Raw genomic sequence first — 22,406 nt, forward strand, 5'->3', positions numbered from 1 at the left:
TGGGGCGGCCCCTGGTTATGAATTAGCTTACTCTTCCTAGTTCTGCTAGTTCTTGCTGCCACCTCTTGAGCCTGTTGAAAGCCCTTTCTCTAAGAATCCTTCATTTGTGGTCCACTACTGGGATGAAATTTGTTTTGTTCTATAAGTTTAAGTTCATATTCATGCTACACACAATAAGGTTATGCATCAGAATTTTTCACTTAATAGATTGCAATAGACTGAATGTTTGTGTCCCCCTCAGATTCTTATGTTGAAATCCTAACCCCCAATCTAATGGTATTAGGAGGTAGGACCTTTGGGAGGTGGTTAGGTCATGAGCATGGAGCTCTCATGAATGGGATTAGTGTCCTTGTAAAAGGGACCCTAGAGAGCTCTCTCATCCTCTTTCCACCATGTGAGAATACAATCAGAAGTCAGCTGTCAGCAATGGGGAAGATGGCCCTCACCAGAACTTGACATGCTGGCACCCTGATCTTGGACTTCCAGCCTCCAGAACTGCGAATAATAACTTCCTGTTGTTTATAAGCCACCCAGTTTATGGTACTTCGTTACGGCAGCCCGAGCTGATTGACACACATATTATATCACGAACTTCTTTGCCAAATTTGCCCTTGGTGGGAGGAAGACTCTCACCAGGATCTTGTGTGGAGAATGGTTCACTCCCTGGGTCAATCAAGCCAAGCTTGCTCTTTGCTGTAATTCCAGGGCCACAGTTCTCTTACTTAACTGGCTCAGCCCCATTCATGACTTTCCCCCAAGGCCCTAGCTGTGGTGTCAGAAAGGGTTCTAGTGTCTGAAATACTCTTCCTTTTTCCTCCCCAGGACCACTGTGGGGAGAGGCACTCTCTCTTTGTCAGAAGCACAGAAGCAAATAGTGTACTGACCCCTCTTTCCCTGAGAATGTGCTGTTTTAGGAACTGTAAGGGAGAGTCACCTTTGTACCTCAGTTGTGGTTTATCCTCCTAAGGGAGACTAAGACTGCTTCTAGTCTAGAGAAAGAAAAATGAATAAAATAAATACAAGTTAAATCTTCAGGGGGGCATCAAGTTCCGCATGCAAGGCCAAAATGGACTTCAAATTCCTCAAAGTTGGTGAATTTATTATATGTCTGTGTCTCTAGCGTGTACCACCTGCCTGAAATGAAGAGAGGCTTCACAAAGGCGTCTTTAGGAGCATAAAGATGGTGATGATGATTTGTGGGCACACTATTTAAGGCAGAAATGGAGTTTAAGGAGATTTGACTCTAATCCAAATACCTCCACCTAAATAACAGATTTGATGTAAACAATGACTATTTTTAAAATGACACCCTTTTCTGATATTAAAAGCAACACTTATTCACTAAATTAAAAAAGGAACACCCAGGAAGATATAAGAAGAAAACAGAACACATCTATATTTCCACCTCTTAGCTAACATTTGGTGTGTTTATTCTCTCTCTCACTCTTGTTCTTTTTTTCTTTCTCTCTCATCTACCTTTGTTTTGTTTTACAAAATTTAAGTTCGTATTCATGCCATACATGGTAAAGTTACTCATCAGACTTTTTCCACTTAATATGTTATATCATGAGCACCTTTGTCAAGTTTTTAGAAACATATTTAGCAAAGCCCTATTTTGAATGCATGAAGATGGTTCTTTAATTTTTAAAATTAGAAATATTGCAATTGTGGGCATATTTATATACATATTTTGGGGCAAATCTCAACTATTTCCTTAGGAAATACTACTAAAAGTAGATTTTTTAAAATTAAAGGGTCTTGGGGCCGGCCCCGTGGCCGAGTGGTTAAGTTCATGCACTCTGCTTTGGCCGCCCAGGGTTTCGCCAGATCAGATCCTGGGCATGGACATGGCGCCGCTCGTCAAGCCATGCTGAGGCAGCATCCCACATGCCACAACTAGAAGGACCCACAACTAAAAAGATACAACTATGCGTACCAGGGGGATTTGGGGAGAAGGAAAAATAAAAAATAAAACCTTCAAAATTAAAGGGTCTTGATAGTTACTAGTTTTATCAGTGATCATTTTGTAATGTACATAAATGCCTAATCAGTATGTTGTACACCCAAAACTAATACAATATTGTATGTCAACTGTACTTCAATGAAAAAAAAAAGGATCTTGATACTTATTGCTATATCATTCTCCAGAAAGTCTGAACCAATTTCCACTCCCATTGATAATATTTGGAGCTATATATTTCCAATGCAGCCTTATCAGCATTGAAGAATGGAATTTAAAAAAAGGAAAAGTAGTATTTTGATAAGCAGATAAGCAAAAAAGAAATCACGTTTTAATTTACTTGAAATATTTAATACTTTCTTCTTATTACAGCTTATTTTTGTTTCCCTTTTGTGAATTGCCTGATCATATTTTTTGCTCATCTTCTATTGATCTTATTTCTTTGTAGAACTCTGATATATGGTACAAATATTTTCCCCAGATATTTGCTTTTGTTTAAAACTTAAATAGTGATCCCTCTGCCAAAAAAGTTTCAGATACCTATGTATTAAAATTTAACTATCCTTTCCTTTGACAATATCTTTCTTTGTTTTTAGGTTTAGATCACATTTTAAAATAATGTACATTTTCTTCTGTTTTATGCTCCCCGTCTCCTTCCCTACTTCCCCACCTTCCTTCCTTTCATTTTATAATTAATGGGCCAATAACTCTGGGGTATGGTATAGGACAGAAATCTAGCATTTTCTTTTCAAATATGTAATCAGTTGTCTAAGAGCCATTTATTAAATATTCTTTTCTTTCTCCCTTGATTTTGAATGTGATCTTGGTCAAATGCTGAACTTTAATTTCTATTACAGTCTATTTCTGGAACTGCTTCCCTGTGCCCTTGATTCTTTTGACAGTTCTTGCTCCAGCACCATGCTGCGTTAATTACTGAGGTTTATAATGTACTAAGTGTCATTATCTGGTAGTGTTACTTTCTTTTTATTACTCTATTTTTATGCGGACTTCTTTGTTTATTCTTCTAGATGGGTTTTTATATTACTTTTTCAAGGGATTTTGGCGATTTGATTGAAATAAACTGAAACATGATTTTTTTGGAGGGAATGATATACTTACAATATTATTTTGAAAAAAATATTTCTTCCTACTCAAGAATACTGTTTTTCTTAATTTATTCAAGATTCTTTTATGATCCTCAGTCAAGTATAATAGTTTTATTCATCAAATGCTACCTATTTCATACATTTATTGCTTATATTTCATATATTTGCTGATATTTTTTGGTGGTTGTTTGTGTGTGTGTGGGGTGTATGTGCATATGTGAGTGTGTTTTGTATTTGTCCACAAATATTCTGGTTGTTTTTCTTAAGTTTTTCTTTTGCCTCTTTTATTTAAATATATATAATTCATTTATTTTTCTTGTTTTGTTGCATTGGCTACATCTTGCAAAGAATTATATAAAGGCAGTGGTATCTGGTATCTTTTGTATTGCTGCTCACTCTAATGTGGATTCCTCCAGTGTTTCATCATTTAACCAAATGTCCACTGCTGTTTTAAGATAGAATTTTTAAAGAAAAATACTTTATTCTTGGTATTCTTAGTATTCTTATGTATATCAGGATTATTTTTTCTTTAAAAATTTATGTAATATTGGTGGATTTCTGAAATCATAGCAATCCTTCAATTTCTGAAGTCACATTTACCTGATCATGTGTGTTTATGATTTTCATTTGTGCTGATATTCTGTTTGGGATTTTTGCATTTGTATTGTCAATAAGCAGGAGCTGTTGGTGTTTGTGTAAGGGTATGTGTGTATGTGTGGGGTGTGTGGGTATATAAGTGTGTGTTTTCTCTATCAAGTATGGTCATTAAGGTAACGGAAAGCAAACTGGAAATGTTTCATTAAAAATGAACTCTGGAATATTTGATATAGAACGGAAATTGTCTGTCCCTTGAGAGTTTTAAAGAACACATATTTTCCTGTGCCATTTAGGAGTTAATAAGTGTTTATATATTGAGATTTTTCACATTGTTTTTGATCAATTCAGATGTTTTCTCTCCATGATTAAGTTTGATTGACTTATATTTTCCTAGAAAACTGTCAATTTCATCATGGTTGTATAAATTTTTCTTTAAAAGGAAGTTTGTGGATGTATTTATTTCTTCATTTCTGATTTGTTGCTTTTGTGTCTTCTTTATTATTTACCTGAATATACTCACTAGGTATTTAGGTATTTGGTCTTTCTTACAAAGTTCTATTTCTAGGATTTATCAATTTTCTCATTGCTAATTGATTATTTTTAAACAAATTTTTAAAATTTCTGCTTTCCTTGGGTTTATCTTAATTTTCTTTTGATGACTAAGTTGGATGTGTTCTTCATTTATTTTCATATTTCATTTTTAGTTTTGTAGGCCTTGTGTTTATCACTGAAAAGACTTTGGTTGTAACACAAAAGTGTCTTTATACAAATTTCTATTTGTTATAATTTTCTAAATAGTCATTTAAAAAATTTAGACCTAGTGTGATTTAGGAATAATTTTCATTTTCCAAGTGGTTGTATTTTGTTGTTTCTGCTCTTTGCAAAACTTCTCCTCTTTGCAATATATTCAGATTTTATTATGGTTAACACAGAATTCATTTTCATAGTTCTTCATGTACATTTGGAAAGAGTATTCTGTGTTGTTAGTATATATAGTGAGATACATGTCTGTATGGAGTACCCGAGATGAAATTTAGTCCTAAGAATTCTGAAAATAGAATACATAGAAGGTAAAATATTTGGTATCACTGATGGGACCAGAGCACACACAGCCCTTGGAGAAGGGGATGATTCTATCTGAAGCCAACTGACCTTCACATGGTCAGCCAGTGCCTGGAACGGGGGTCAAGCCTGGGGAGGTTGAGCCCGGGGAGGTGGAACTTAGCTGGAGAGATACACTAGAGCACAGCTGGACAGGAAGCTGAATCTGAGGGACAGAGCAAGAGTGGAGCATAGAGGGAAGCTGGAGGGACCTTGGAGGCAGGCCTGGGACCAGGGCATCAGGATGTGGATGCATCTGTCGGCCAGGACAATTTATTCTCTTTCCCTCTTTATGAACTCTCCGTAAATCCTTGCTAAGGGCTGTAATCTGCTCTCGGCCACGGGATTTAAAAGATCTCTTTGAGAGGGAAGGGGAAACGAGGCCTCTGCAAGGTGGGTGGCTGGCTGAGCAGACCCTTGCCATGCCCAGCTGTGTCGAAGATGGTGCCCGGGCAGCTGGAGGAGGGAGCCGGAGCAGATGGACAAGAGGGCTCGGTCTTCTGAATTGATGAGGCAGCCCTAGGGTTGAGGAGCCCTGAAGGGCTGAACCCTAGGGAGGTAGTTCAAGGGTGTTATTGGATGCGTGGGCTGGTGGGCGCTTACAATGATCTTTACTGGAGCCATCGATTGAATTTTCTCTTTAGGCCAGACTAGCACAGATAGAGGACAGCTGAATTAGAAATACTTTAAATAAACATTATTAATTAAACTATTTGGAACCCTCTACCCTTTGCTGACAATATGATCAGCCAAAACTTGGGAGAGAAGTGTCCAACTTTTCTGTGATTACCGTATGACTCTTAATTTTCTCATTTGTCAGAGATTTTGCTTTACGTTTTATGATGCTATAATATAATGTGAGATGAAGATATGCACTTGTGTATCATAATTGTGGATTACACTCGTAAGCAATTTATATGCCCTTCTTGCCCTGTTTAATGCTTTGTTTGCAATTTCTATCTGTTTCCTTTTTTGTGTACATACATCTCGGCTAAGCGTTTGATCTTTATTTCTGACCTTGTTTGAGTTGTATTTTGTATATTTTGACCAAACATAAAAAGCCTTTGTCTATTAATGAGGGAATTAATTACATTGATAGTTATTTTCCAATCTGATACATGTAGAGGATGTTGCTATTCCCTGCCTGGCATCTGTTCCCTCCTGCTTTGTCCTAACGGAGTCCGGATATTTCCAGAATTCACCCATTGAGCTCCGGGAGAACCTGACTCCACCCCTGCTCTGAGGTGGGCCCAATTAGTCCAAATGTAACCCCCCTCTGTGCCAGTAATTGGCTCAAGAATGGGCAGGTAACTCATTTCTGGCCAAGACATTGAGAAAAGAATTGGGTTGGGGGGACCTTCCGGAGAAAATTTCTTTGCTAGGTAAGTCACAGGAAAGGGCAGTCTCTGTTTTTCTGCTGGGTCTCGTCACGTCTGGACACTGCACTTGGACCTACCATAGAGTGTAGGGTGCCATCTTGCTGCCTGTCTGAGGATGAAGCCCTCACAGGGATGGCAGAGCAAAGAGATGGAAAGAACCTGGGCTCTTGACGACATCCCTGAGCTTCTGAATCAATGGCCTTGTGGCTGTCCTACATCTTGCATTCTTTATTACAGTTCTTTATTGTTCTTTGAGGCAATTTAAGTTAGGGTTTCAGTTACTTGTAGCCAACAGTCCCTAATCAATTCAATATGTTCATTTTTCATCTTTTTACCTTTATTTCATGCTTTTAATTTATTATTTTCTTTGCTTTTTGGTTTTATGTCATTTGTGTATAGATTATATTTTATTTGCTCTTGTTTTCTCTTGTGGATTGGTAAGTGTGCATCTGGTTTTTAATTCTACTAAACATTGAGTAGCTTATGTCTATATTTTTAGAAGTCTCAAAGTCAATATAATAATGATAATTATGATATTGTTGCAGCTATTTTTGTTGAGCTCTTAATATATGCCATGCACTGTGCTAAACAATGGATGTATATTTATTCATTATGTCCTCACTGCAGGAAACAGAGACACAGAAAGTTTAAGCAACTTGCCCAAATGAAGAGAAACTGTCGATCGCCTACTCTGCAGATGAGGCAATTTGTGTTGTTTTACTGCACTCCATTTTTTTTAGTTTTCTACTCACTTCCTGTTTTTTTGTGGTTACTGGGAAATTTCAGAACCAGAATATTAATAATTATTTTTATATTATGTATATTCTTTCAATTAAAAAATGTTTTTGTTTTATTTTGAATCCACATTTTCTATAACCATTTAGACTCAATTCTACATTTAAATGGTCTCAATACTCACCACCATCCCTTTTGAACCCCAATCTTTTATTCTAAATTATTTAAGACAATTTATTACAGGATGAACTGATATGTTTTTGAGCAGTTTTATTCAGAAGATATATTGTTTTCAAAGAATGATCATGTGGTTGGTTGTAGAATTTCTCCAGAAATTCTGTGCATTTCTTTTATGTTTCTCATATTTAGTGCTATGTGGAAGTTTGAGCCTGTTCTCCTTTTTTCTCCCTTGTAATCTATCCAATTCACTTCATCCAGATGCAAATAGTGTATGTGTCTGTTCTTTTTTTACACAATTTTCATTGTGCAAGTAATTGCTGAAAATATTCTCCTTCCAAATATGAAGACCTTACATAAAAAAAAAAATCCTATTTGACCAACCTTTCCTCAACTCAAGTCCATTCCCCTGAGGTAACTAATGTGATCATTTTGTGTGAATCCTTCCAGAATTTTCTATGAATTTACGTACATATATCTATAACTATGAACACGACAACATTATTCCAGGGAAACAGTACTCTGAGAATGTATGTTGAAGGTATCAGTGAGGAGTTTGTGGTGGGATAGGGTGGGGGTACAGGGCAACCTGGTTAACTAAGAAAGAAAACCCCTTTCTGCAACAGTGGACAAGTGGCCCAGTGCCTGGTGAGGTAGACCTTGGACCTCCGATTAAAGATTTATTCCACAGGAAAAAATGAGCCCATCTTCTCAAGCCTGTGGCCTGGTTCTCCTTGTCAGACTCACCTACGAAATAAATCCCCACCTCAGCTCCAGAGATCACATAACCAATGGAGTTCTCCCCAGATTCTGACCAATGTGTATTTACTAATTAGCACTAAGTTTTCTCATTTTCTCATGTGGTTTCAGTAGGGTTTAGAAAAAGGAAAGTCCCAAATTTAGCTAGCAAGAGGCCATCTTGGAAAGAAAGCAGCTCAAACTGCTATCAATGGGCAGGTTGCCTGTTACCCCAGGAGAGAATAATGTAAATTTCAAGCCCTTTGTCAGTGTGCCTCTAATCTTTTGATTAAAAAAGAGGGAGGCCTCTTTTTATGAGAAATCAACTTTTTGGATGAGGGTGGTGCTCTGAACACCGAGTCAGAGAAATTCAATGAATGAGCTTGGGCCCCCCCCTGTTCTGAGCTCTAAAGAAATAATTCCCAGACTCTTTCCCACCAAGTAAATTTACTGTACCCAGCTCCTTATGGATCCCATAAGATTTGTTTCCCAAGTGAACCAATTTAGTAAAAATATGTTTTCTCATTTTAATTACTTCCGTTACTTCTGAAGAGCATGTGATGCTCCAAATTATCATACCAAGCTGCTGGCATTCCCGGTGACGCCAAAGGAGGCTCTATCTGATGAGCCCAAGGAGCTTGCTGTGGGTTGACAATCTGGGCCAGGCTTTTAGAAGTTTTGAAGATAGAGCAATTTACTACCTTTTTATGGCATACATTTTGGTGTCATTCATGTGTTTGAAAAAGGAACAGCCAAACAGACCAGTAAGTGCTGACTTGTGCATCTGTTGGGTCTGGCAGCTCCTAGCCTCGCTTTAGGTAGTGAGTGCCTTCTGGAACCACTCAGTCTAGTGGTCCTCTCCCCACCCACATCCCTCTCTATCTTGCCATCTGCTTTCTTTTTTCATAGCACTTATTATGGTCTGAACTTACCTGGTGCATGCACTTCTTGCTTGTCCAACTCCCCCTCTGGAATCTATGATCCATGAGAGCAGGGGTCTTGCCTGTCTCATCCTCTGCATGGCCCCAGTTAAGAGAAATGCTTGCAATAGAGAAGGCATTCAACAAATATGCATTTAACTCATTAAATGAACTCATAGGTTAAATTTCTAATGGTGGAAGTTTGGAAACCGGAGACCCAGGTGGGGAAAGAAAATGTGAGGCAAGAGGACCCCAACTACATGGGGGTCCTGCTAATGTTAGAAAGGCTTCCAGACTCTGTGTACAGCCAAGTCCCGTGTCTCATGGCCAAGGGAGGGTGTTTTCTTTTTTACTCATAGTAGATGGTATTTGTATGTTGGAACAATGAGCCAGATGATAAACAGGAATACAGATAAATTTTGAGTTTGGATTTAAATTACAAGGTGCACAAATATAAGATAGGGGAGATGTTTGCTGGACAATAACTTATGGAAAAAGATTGCTTTGGCTGACTCATCTTTTGCGAATGAACAGCACGAATAGCTGTTAAAAATTTTACACAATTAATGGAATATAATACAAATAACACCAACATTCACTGTAGCCACCATTTACTTTGCACTAACCATGTAGTAGGCACTGTGCTTAATGCTTTTTGTGATCACCTTATTATTATGCCCATTTTATGCATGAAGAAACTTAGGTTTTGAATGCTTAACTTGTATGAAGACACAGAACCAGGATGTGGTGGAACCAAGTATATCTGATTGCAAACGCTGTTGTTCTTGATCACTGATTGCCTCACTGTTCTATGTGGGTCTGAAAACATATGGGGCATTGGACTCAGTTCTACTAGATGCATTTCAAGACAGACAATAACCAAATAGTGGCTTCACAGGAAGGTCATCAGTATGGTAAAGGTTATGGAAACCACAGCATGTGGGGAACATTCAGAGAATAGTGCAGAGAGAGATGATGGGAGGTGGGGGTCAGGAACGAAAGGGCGTCAAATGGAAGAGTAGACCGGTCCTGCTTAGCTCTAAATGGCAGAACTGGAACAACAGATGGAAGCTACAGTGAAGCAGATTTCAGCTTGACATGAGAACTAACTTTCTAAAGATTAAAGATGTGGGATACAGTTCTTGAACCCACCCCCTCCACCCTCCAAGCCTCTATAGCCATCTGTCAAAAATGTTGGATTTCAAGAAGGAGTCCCGTCCACCTCTGAGTCTGGGATTTTCTAGATAGGTTTAAATTTTATTTAAAAGAAAGGCAAAGACATTTGAGCTGATTTAAGGTGAATTTTGTCTACGAGCAGGGATTACATTACTCTCTGAGATCCTTTTGGCCTTTTGAGCCTGTAACTCTTCCACTGGGGCCATAACTGGAAGTGAGAAAAGGAGACTTATATTTATTCTGAAGCTGAATCCTCTTTAAAAATAATAATTCTTGGACAGTATTCCTGTATTCAATTCATTTCAGAGCCTTTCTTATGCATTTATTTTGTGTTCAGCCCTGGGTAGCTGCTAATATTTTAACCACCCCCCTCTCCACCCAACCCCTCCTTAATCCCATTCTAGGTCAAGACTATGCTCCTTTCTGCCTCTTGTGGCCCCTCCAATGCCTCCCATCCCTAGAAACTATGCAGGCAGAAATTACCTGTGCTTATAATTCATGAAACCCAAAGAAAAATGGAGAGAGAAAGGAATGAATCCTACATAATTACAAGGAAGAAGAGGGACAAAGCCGGCTCCACGTGTGCATCCACAAGCAGAGAGGGGTGAATTTTCTCTAGAGAAAGTGTGCTTGTTTGTGGTTTCCCACCAGTCCTTCATGCAGAGAGCACCCACAAAGTGCTAGGTGAAACAGGATTGTGTGCAATTTCATATGGTATTCAAAGGCGAGATAGACTCTTGGGGTAAGATTTGAAGAGCCCCAGCCCCTGAAATTGTCCTTTCATGGGCCTGAAAGTTTACAGTCAGGGTACTGCTTTTCTCAGTTAAGCATTTCCCTAGGCATTCTTCAAAAGGCAATTCACCTGGGAGATGAAATGCCTTGGCTTCTGACGTCACCATCAACAAGGGAGTCCTGGAGGTCCCAGGCACTATCCTAAGCCCATGGCATGTTTATCTCAGTAAATATTCATGACAGCATTGTAATTATATGCTATTACTATCTGCATTTTACATATGAGGGAACCGAGCCTTAGAAACGTTAAATACTTCGTCAAAGTTCACACAGCTAGTAAATGGTTGCTATAGACTGAATGTTTACGTTCCCCCAGAATTCATATTGAAACCTAATCCCCAACGAGATGGTATTTGAATGTGGAACCTTTGAAAGGCGATTAGGTTGTAAGGGTGGAGCCCTCATGAATGGGATTAATGTCCTTATAAAAGAGACCTCAGAGAGCCCCTTTGCCCCTTCTACCATGTGGGGACACTGTGAGAAGATGGCCATCTAAGAACCAGGAAACAGACCCTCACCAGACATCAAATCTGCCACAGTCTTAATCTTGGACTTCCCAGCCTCCGGAACTGTGAGAAATAAATTTCTGTTGTCTATTCCCAGTCTATGATATTTTTGTTATAGTAGCTCTGATTTAGACAAGAGTAGAGACTGGATTTGACTTCAGAAACTGTACTCTTAACCAGTATATAATACTGTTGCTAACGCTCTAAATATAGTAATTATCTGACTCTCAGAAATAGGGGAGAGCTCATCATAAGAACACTATGCCTGTATGTGTGTGTGTGGGAGGGTGGCAAGGAGGTATTTATTGTGAATTAACTTTAATCCTAACCCTAGGTAAATTACTAACCTAGAATTTATCTGAGATGGTTAATGTAGTTCTAACTTCTGATACGGTAAGGTCATTATTAGCATTTTATTATTTGCTTCAAAGTCAATGGAAGGTACATTTCGGGAAGTAATTACTTACTGACTAACCCAGCTACATTCTCCATTCGTCCCTCTCCCCCTCCCTTCATCCCTCCCTCGCTCCCTCCCTTTCTTCTTCTCTCCCTGTCTCCCTCCCTCCTTTCCTCCTCTTTCCTTCCTTCTCAAGTACTCAATAATTTCTGAGTATTTTCTCTGTGCTGACACTGTGCTATATACTGGGGGTACAAAGATGAGTAAGTCTCAGTCTGTATCCTAAGGGACCTCACAGCCTGGAAGGAGAGTTAAAAAAATAATTACTATTCAATATGGCAATGATTATAAAGGGGGAGATTTTCCAGACTAGTGTTTTAAGGAACGGTCTTTGGCAGAATGTTAAGTAAGGGTATCATGGAAAAGAAGTATTTTGAGTTACAACAAGTTTAGGAAATGCTGGGTTAAATAAAATGAAGCAAGTTTTTTCTTACTGTGGAATTTTCAGACCCTTTAAATTGCTAATGTGCACTATGAATCTGAGAAAGAAGATAAGAGAACATATTTTCCACATCTTTTTGACCTAAGAACTCTTCTTTTTTCAAGGCATACTTAATATTTATTCATTCTTCCCTTCCTCCCTTCTTTCTCCTCCCTCCATCAACCATTCATTCATCCATCATCCATCCATTCATCTAACCTTCCTTCCATCCATCCGTCCAGTATTTCTTGAGTAGACATTATGTGCCAGACAGAGTGCTATATCCTGGGAATCCATCAGTAAATGAATCTGTGGAGTCAGTATTTTAGTTTGGGAGATAAACATTAAGCAAGCAAATAAATACAGATTATCAGAGTGTAGTAAGACCCATGTAGGAAATAACCAGGGTTCTAAGATGAGAAAAAAACAGAGTGATCTACTTAAGTAAGTGGATGAGAAAGCCCTCTGTGAGCAAAAGACATTTAAAGCAAGTACCTGGAGGAAGAGAACGAGCCAGCTTTGCAAAGAGCAAGAAGGAAGAGCCATCCAGGAAGAGGAAACAGCGAGTGCCAAAAGCCTGGAATGCAGAAAGGCTTGGCAAGCTCAGGAATTGAGCTTCCTCCAGGAGCGCAGGTCTGCTGAAGGCAGAAGGCTGAGCCTGACACATTTTTAAGAATCAGAATCTCATCATCATGATATCGCAGAGTTGGAGGAGACCCTGACACCTTCTATTGCAAGTTCCTATCCAAGAGAGTCCCGTTTTCTAAGATACAGGGCTGCCTATTCCACTTGGCTCTGTTTATAGGGTTTTTCCCCCTTTAGATGGGAGGTTAACTTCAGCCCCAGAATGCAGCTGGGGAGAGCACTGCTTGTGAAATTTCTCTACTTCATTGAAATGAGGACTGATGAGGACTGAACAAATCGCTGTGTTTAAGGAGCAAACTTCTCTGAGTTGGAAATGCCAACACAAGTAATCATAGTTGGTAACCTTCACTCTATCCTAGAAATAGGAAACAAGACTAGAGGAGGAATTTGACAAAGAAATCAGCTAGTTATTCTAGACTCAGTGGCCAAGGAGGGGAAGGAGGATAACTCTGATTCTTGAAGCCCCACTGCCCTATTCTCAAAGCTTTTATCTTTCTATTCTTCCTGCAAGATTAAGCATCCCCAAACTCCACTTTTATGGTCTCTGCCCTGGTTCAAGGAGTTACAATGGATCTTCTTTACTGTCAAGTCAACTGAAAATCTCTCTGCTAGACATTCAGGGCTATCCATTATCATCATCATTTTCTTCTAGCTGACCCCCTTCATGTTTCCCCCTTCCCCCGACACACACACACACACACACACACACACACACACATACACACACTGAATTTGTTTCATTGCACAATTAGGGCCATAAAGGAATAAAGAAATAATTCTGATTTTGGGCTTGCACCTCTGCCACTTGCTGGCTGCTTGACTGTGTACCTTGTAGATCTTCAGCTTCTTCACCTACATTAGCAGACTGTAATAATAATAGTACTTATCAAGTAATAACAATACTTGTCACATAGAGATATTGTTATCTGAACTCAGCTGTCACTGTATCTTCCCTACTATGTACTCCCCAATCAGGAACTTAATTATTCCATCTTGCTTGCCCTCTGCTGGGGCCCCTGCACTTTGGTTCTCTCATCCTCATTTGGACTCCATGTCCTTACTTAGCTATTCACAGTTGGCCTTTAAAACGCAGACTTTGTTTCCTATTTGCTGCATGTTCACCATCAGAGGCAACCTGGCTTTCCTCCATTCCCACTTGTTTCCAAGTAACTCAGCCTGGATGAGAGCCTTCAGCTCCTGCTTGTTTGGGAGGGAGAGTTAGAAAGTTGGTCTCCAAGGTCCAACCTTGGTAAGCTGAGACAATCAGTCTAGTCCTATCCTCTTGGCTGGTTTTTGCTCCGCCAAGAACTCCCTTTGGTTGGCTGCAGAAGGCACTCCCAGAGTTTCTGGTCTATCTTTTAGCCTTACGGTCTTGTGATACTCATCAATCACTGATGCATGCTCTGTAGCTAGCTATGCCTTGGAAACCCGACTTACTGTGACCTAAACTAATTCAAAGTGAAGATGGAGGAGTTTTGCTCCAAACCCAGAATTTGGCATGTCCTAACTCTTGCCACAGTATTTGCCACAGCCATCACCTCTCCTCAACAAACTCTTGCAGATCATCTGTGCATCCTTCCTCTTTTCCACCATAGTTCCATGCCACAAGTTCATAGGCAAGAGGGGCAACTCAGATCCTTTTCATGGCATTGCTAGTAGTTGGGGAAGCAGGGGGGTAAGAGATGCTTCTTCTCCTGTTGCCCAGGACTCCTGGATGTCCTGGCCAAGTAGATGGCAATATGCAATGACCTGGTCCAGTAAGTGATGGTCATAGCACCATTCCAGGCTCCAGCACAGACATAGGTCACTGGCACCCGCATAAAACAGGTCTTTTTCCTTGCCAGTAGCTGGAGAAGAATGACCCAGAAGAATGCACTCAATTCTGTGATATGCCTAGGGATGTTCTTTTCCATGAACTGGTTGTTTAAAGCCTCTTGTCCTTGCTGCAGAAGAATTGTTTGGAACTTGGAAAACATGAGTAAAGGAGGAAGGAGTGTTTTCACTAATATTTCATTGGTCACAACTGTAACACATGTTCACCTCAGATAGCAGGGAAGGCCCGGAAATGGTATTTGAAACTTGGCCCCTTGCTTCTCTGAATTAAATTGGGGTTCTGTTTGTAGGAAGGAAAAGTGATAACATTTGGTAGGCAACTACAGCGTCTACCATTACCACCACCACTCTTCAACCTACCCTAACTCCCACTTCTCTGGGCTTCTCCCCTTGCAAAATTTCATCCCATACCTGCCTCTTCTCTGTGCTCTTCAGTGTCACTAGCACCCAGACCAGGACCTTAGTGGAGTGCAGGCCACCCCAAAGGAACTGTAGACCCTCTCTTGCTGGTAGTCTCAGGACTCATGTAAGAAGCATGCTGACCAATTTTGGGTACCAGAGACCACCTGATAGGAAAATAATGACTAGCCCTTCTTCTGGTCAGATGCTAGAAAACCATTTGGAGCCTTTTTCATGGATAGGGGTCAACCCAGTGGTATTGTGACCATGCCATCTCCCTGCATGCCCACCCACATCATCTCCCATGTCTTCCCTGTCCAGCTGACCCTGAGCCCCTGATATCTTAGGTTACAAAGTTCCTCTGAACGGGGCCATGACTTAGACACCCTCACAGGTACAAAGAATAGGTGTACATTAAGCATTTTGTGGATTGATTAATTGGAATCCAGAGCAGAGTGCTGGGTCACAGAATTTCACCTCTTCAAGGAAGCATTTACTGATGAAGGAAAAGCTAGGAGATGCATCCTCCCTTTATGCCTTCTTCCATCGGTTAAGCTTACAATGCTCATGACTTTATCTCCATTCAAACCCATTGCCTACTAAACTTTTACTGTACATAGTGCTATTGGTAAGGTCCTACTACGTGGGTTAACTAAGTGGACTGGCACATGGGTCAACTGAGGCCAAAGTCAGGGGTTCAGTTTCCTAATGGACCATCTTATTCATGATCTCTTGAATGGCCATAGGTTCTAGACCACTTAGTGTTGGGTGTTTTCAGTAGAGAAACTCATTCTTACTTCAGCTAAAAGACTCCAACATGTGCCGTGTGGGTGAGAAGCATTGTTTTAAATCAAGGCACCACATTCTGCGGATGTACCTCTTGGGTGATCGGAATCAGGGCCCTGAGGATTAGAACACAGTGTTAATAAAATAAACTTGCAGCATCATTCTGGGGTCCATATATCTTTTCTCTATTATGTAGTACTGATTGACCCCTTATACTTGCAACTCTAGTCACAGAACACCCTTTAACTGCAGATACAAAGGATCCGCTGGTCTGGTCACTCTCTGACTGGTGATCACTGGGCTTACCCGGGGCCTAGGCATTGGCATTTTTATGGCCCTCTCCCCACATAGGTAACTTTAACACACAGCCCAGAGTGTGAAACCACCTCCTAACCCTATCAAGAAACTGAACTGTAGACGTCCTTAACTCCCATCACTAGGGAACTCTCCCAAATCAGTCAGAGCTGACCTTGACCTCAACTATACACTGCCTTCCACATCTCAATCACTGAGCTGATGCCATGCTAGAGCCAACAAGCCGTCTACCCTGTACCATCATCACAGAGAATATCCACAACTTCCTCTCCATTTGGCCCCAGATTTGAATTTTATCTCTGGAAATAGATAATTCCCTAATTGAGGGCATAGACCATCTCTAACTCCAGAAAGAATGACTTCCTACTTTGGCTACAGACAGTTTCTTCTTAATTCTAGCATCCTGCTAAGCTGGCCATAGACTGATCCCAAGCCCAGACCCAAAGTTACCCAATAATCATGATCACACAGTTTCTGCTTTGTTCTGACCACTCCTGGACCCTTTCTTTGGCCATAGATTGCACCATACCTGATAAATTATAAATTTATAACCCTAGCCACAATGGAACCCAGGACTCCAGCCTCAGAGCAACCTCAAACCCTGGCCATAAACTAACAAAAAGACCTCTGCCCTGGCTGACTGCAAATCACAACCATTATCATTTTTTAAGGAAAAACTTAAATATATACAGATGCCAAGAAACTAGTATATTGAACAAACTGGAAATATTGTATATAGAATATATATCAATATGAAACATTGTATATATACATATAAAAGAATTGGAGAAATATAAACACCAGATATTTGTGCATATGAAATTTCTGTTAGCTAAATTTTAGGTTTATAGTTTGGTTTAGTATAGTTTACAGTTTAGTTTATATCTTCCAGCTCCAACAGTTATCAGCACATGGCCATTCTTGTTTCACTCATATCCTTATCTACTCTCTTTTCCACCCTCTCCTGAATTATTCTGAAGGAAATACAGACATCATCATTTCCTAGCATCTGTATATATTTTGGTTTGTATCTATAAAATGTAAGGGTTCTTTTGAAAAAGATAAACAAACTATAATGATGATACAATGATCATACCTAAAACTTAACAAATTTAACAAAAATTTCATACGCATAAATATCTAGTAAGTGCTCATCTTTCTCCAACTGTTTTATATATATTTAATGTATTATATTAATATATGATATACTATATGTTTCCAGTTTATCTGTTTGATACAAATAAAGTCTGTACTTTGTTATTGGTTGATGTATCTCTTTGTCTCTTCCAATCTATATGTTTCCTCTGTATCGCTTTTATTGCATTTTTTGTTGCTGTTGAAGAAACTTCCAACCATTAAGCCCCAAATGTGGGGCCATGCTGACCATTAGTTCCAGCCACTGATGCACCAGCACACGCCGTCCCACAGAAGGGAGGCTCTGATCACAAGGGGCGCAAGCCAGGGAGCTGGTGGGGGTGTCCCTCAGTACGGCCACTAACTGTGAGACCAGGTAAAGCTGCCCTCCAACTAGTAAGGAACACGTCACTCTCATATCAAATGGTGGTCATGTTTTGTGTTTCTAATGGTCATTCTGTCTTCTTATTGCTGTGTCCTGACAGAGGGTCAGGACAGCAAAGACACAATCAAACAACCGATGTAGATGTGTTAAAAACCTGAAATTGCATACACGGGACAGACTCAGGCTGTTCCTGTCCACCCTTGGCCTGGTTATGTCAATAAGATTCACACAAGACGGGATTCACAATCCAGAGCTGCAGTCACTAAGACAGGCCATTGAGGTGGCCAGTGTCATCACTTCTGGGAGTTTAGAAAAGGGAAGGGGTTCGAACGGAGGAATCACCTGGGGAGGGAGGGAGAATCATCCAGACAGCTTCCCATTCTGGAGAGGAAAGACCCCAATCTTAAAGCTGCCAGGCTTTGGTGTGAGGCCTTGACTGTTTCCAGGAGCAGGGAGTTCACATTTGAGTGTTGGGATTTTTAAAGCATTTGGTGATTACTGTTGAGTGAAGTAGCAGAAAACAGCATCTTCAGCAATTCCATATTGCCTTCAGAGGAATGATGCTCAAACTTCTTGGCTGATATTCAAGTCTCTGCCCATCATTTCGCAGCCTGTTTTGACAGGCATAGCTCCCTCTTTTCTCCTACTGGAATCTTCTCCAGTCAGACTGAGCTCCTCGCTGCTTCCCAAACAGGCCATGTGTTTTTCTACTTCCTTGCATCTGCTTATGTTGTTCCCTACTCTTGGAATGCCCCTCCCACAGCCCTCCTCTGTGCATGCTGTCCAGATTCAGGAGAACACTCAGGCCAAACAGCAACTGTTAAGAAGCAGCAGAAGATGGGGTCAGCTTGAATACAAAGCAAAAGAAAGACTTGTTCAAAACGACCCAGAGCTTGGTACTAGAAAGTTCCTGGATGCCTAAACAGCCAGTAGAGGAGCAAGAGCCAGGAGAGATGTCATTCCAACCTGGTCCCCTCCCTATGGCTCAACTCATCCAAAAGGAAAGCTTGATGAAAACATGTTGAGCAAAATTATACATGCTCATTTTCTTAACATAGCTTTCAGATTTAATAGTAGGGAACATTTGTTTTGGGTTGAATTTCTCTAGTTTTTAGATACCATTTTCTCTCCCAAACTAGGTCATTTGAATTATCTGCTGATAGTTCAAATCTGTAGATAATTTGCTTTTACTCACATTCCTAAGAACTAATTACCTGTACATATAAAATGATGAAATCTCATTATATTTTCTTTTAAAACTCTGACATGCATTTAATTACATTAGTCAATTATTACTGTACATGCTGAGGATTTGCTATTGACCAGCTCGTGCTGGAATATTTACTGCACAGATGTGTTACTTTAATTAAACAAATGTGATTACACACATATCAATTTTTATTTGGTTTCAAAGCCCAGAATCTAAAAGTGACGCAGTTGGCAGAGCTGTGCGGTGCAGTGCTGGTTCCCAGCAACACAGCAAGAAGCACTTTACTGAGGGAACGCCAAGTGCCTGCAACTCTGCATGGAAAACTTTAGCCACAAGTGGGTTTTTGTTGGTGTGTAAGTGCCAGTGAGTGAACCCAAGAGGGGAACAAACAAACCAGCCCTGAATCTTCCTAGAACATCTTCAGCTTTGATCTCTTGTATCTAGAGATGAGGGACCGTGCTTGGAGAACCTACAGAAAAACAAATTTGAAAGTCAATCCATCTGAGATTGGGAATTCCTTGGGATTGGTGCTTGGTTAAACAGGTGAGCTTGTATTTATCTTTAAAGTCAGAGGTGAAGTGGGACAATGTTAGAACATTGGACTTAGTCTCTAGGGTTCCTTCCTGTCATAACCCACAGCATACCCCCAAACCATGAAGTTAGCATCAAGAAGGATGACCATCTCCCAGTGCCTAGTCCCAACCAAGCACTTTTGAGTAACCATATGAAGACTTAGGTAGACAACTGGAATATGCTTTATGACCTGGAGTAATGTAAAATTATCTATCACTCCTGGTACAACAACTGCACATACCAGGTACTTGTAAATAGTCTTGGGTACTAATAAAGGAAATAAGTCAATCCATTAATCAACAGAAGCTTGCCAAGCACTGTTTTCCCTAGTCTCCCACATGGGGGCTTGCTGTGTTGATTCTCAAGGGTATCTCTGTCTGGACCTCATGAGCATGGCACTTGAAGAACTAATCCAATTGGTCAAGTCAACCAAAAGTTCTGCTTTAACTATCTGTCTCCAGGTCTCCTGGATGCAGATAGCATCTCCTAGGATGAAGCTGGGGAGCAAATGAGACGGAACGGGCCTGGGTTCCCAAATCTACCCCGAGCATGGAGAACTCACTGAAACGCTGAAGAGTGTGCCATCAACTCTAGGTGCAGAGAGAGTTTTGCTAAAGGAGAGGCAGCAAGTTGTTGCAAAAAATAAAGAGGGCCCAGGCTTTGGGGTAAGACAGACCTGGACATCCAGATCAGGCAGAACGCTTGGCTGTGTATCTTTAACCTGACACAGATGATGAAACCCATCTCATAGTGTTGTTAGAGGGATTATAAACCAAATATGGTTATAATCTAAACTAAGCAGGACTTAGCAGATTCTCAGGAAATTGTTGGAGATTTGGAGGGTGAAAGAGTTAGTGTGGACCAGCTGGGAAAGGTTGGTTATTGGAAAAGCTTATTTTTGGTCACGTTGCCTGTGTCGTTCTTCATGTTAAGTATGTTGCATACCACTGGTCCATTCCAACCTACCGAGGAAAGCCTGTGGTAAATACCCTCACAGAGTTTTAAGGGCAGGAAGGTTATCTGGTCCCATTTCCTGGAAGTGAGTTGCATAAGGCCTTTCAGCTATTAAGTGGTGGGTTAGGATTCTAACCCAGGTCTTCTGACTTCAAGATAAATGCTCCTTATATTCTCTTTCTCTATGGGGTGAATGTTACACAGCATCCACAGAGATAGGCATTTAAGAAGAGGAATGTGGGAAGGACAACAATTAATCCAAATTGATAGTGGTGTTTCAGGCACTCTGTCTCACCCAGTGAGATACTGTTGGGATGCTGTTGGGATATATTGGCCTTCCTGGTAGCTCTCCGATTATGTACACAAGGGGACATCATTTTTCCTTTGGATTAGACTTGAATTTTCCAATCCACGTGATCCTCTCACCCAGTTGGGGGTTGGGGCAACCTTCCCCAGCCTCCAAGTCCCCTCTCCTTCATCCCAGTGTTCCCTACAAATAATATCATTTTCCGTGTGTGCCATGAAGTAAGCAAGTTTGGGGAGCATTGGCCTAACTAGACTAGCTGGTTCAGAAGTCATACCTTCAGTCTTGGTTTTGCTTTTGAGTCTCCAAATAACCCCAGCATATCAAATTATTTGAGCCTCAGTTCCCTTATCAGCAAAGTGGGTTTAATTTTTTTTTTTTGAGGAAGATTAGCCCTGAGCTAACATCTGCTGCCAATCCTCCTCTTTTTGCTGAGGAAGACCAGCCCTGAGCTAACATCCATACCCATCTTCCTCTACTTTATATGTGGGATGCCTACCACAGCATGGCTTGCCAAGCAGTGCCATGTCTGCACCCGGGATCCGAACCTGCGAACCCTGGACCACCAAAGTGGAATGTGGGAACTTAACCACTGTGCCACCAGGCCAGCCCAAAGTGGGTTTAATTTTATCTTGCAGTTTTGCATAAGGATTCAGTGATGCTGTCCAGTGGCTTGTCTGAAATACCATAGATGCTCAATAACATTGAGTTGCATATACCATATATTTTTGGTTTATAATTTTATTTGTTAAAGTGGAGAGTACAACTTCTGGCTTTCCACTACTCACAGCTTGGTAGATGGAGTCAGGAGACAACCTAGCTGTTCAAGTTTTGAGCTTTAGCTGTGATCTGTCCCTGTCTCATCTCAAGTTCCATTTGGTCTGCCAGCAGAGGTTCTGGCCTGACCTAGTCACTGCTTAGAGTGGCCAGACTGGGACCAAGTCCTGCAGTCCTCACTTCCTAAAGAGAACCCAGCTGAGGCTCACCCCGCACCTCCCAGCTCCCAGGCTGCTGATCTCATCCTTTGCCAGGGCTCCTTATACTTAAAAACAGATTTGTAGGAGGCAACACACGTGCACACACAGCCAAAGCCTGGAATTGCTTACCCGAAAACAAGTTCCCTCCTCCTTCTGCTCCAGTTCTTCAGCCTTCCCAGAAGCAGGGGCGGGGGTGGGAGAAGAAACGGAGTTTTCACCGTGGGTGCTGAGGCAAGGCGATTCCAGAGTCACCCTCCGCTTCGCCCTTGTCTCGTGCTGTGCTAGCTCAGGTCTGCTGCCACAAGGCCCCGTACGGACCGAGCATGGCCCAGGGCTCTCGCCTCTCCTCCCTCCCAGAGGGTCATTGTGGGTTGAACCCAGCACTGCAGGGGGTGAGGGCTGGGCTGCTCGCCCACTGTACCTCATTATGTATTCCTTCATTGTTTCCTATGCAAATTAAGTTAATGAGAATTAGGAACATAATGGAGCCCATTCACCGTTCTAGTCGCTGGAAAATGGGTTTGACTACCAATTTTCCATTACAGCTGTTTTGTAATTACCGTGGAATACTCTGAATTCTAATGGAGACGCGGAGCTGCCTGACAGCCTCTCGACTACATTTTTTTTTTTAAGAAAGATTAAAAAAAAAGGAAACCCAAGCCCTATAACATAAAAGCTCTTCTGTCAGTGTGCCCCAGGTTTGGCTTCTACTATGAAAATATCTTCCACTATGGCAGAAAGGACCTGGTTCCCTGACATTTGCCAGGGTTAGACTAGTTACTGGGCGGTACTACAGTTATCTCTTGCCTTGAAGCAAAAAGTTTGG

The sequence above is a fragment of the Equus caballus genome, chromosome 8 (assembly GCF_041296265.1).
Source record: "Equus caballus isolate H_3958 breed thoroughbred chromosome 8, TB-T2T, whole genome shotgun sequence".
Taxonomy (NCBI): Eukaryota; Metazoa; Chordata; class Mammalia; order Perissodactyla; family Equidae; genus Equus; species Equus caballus.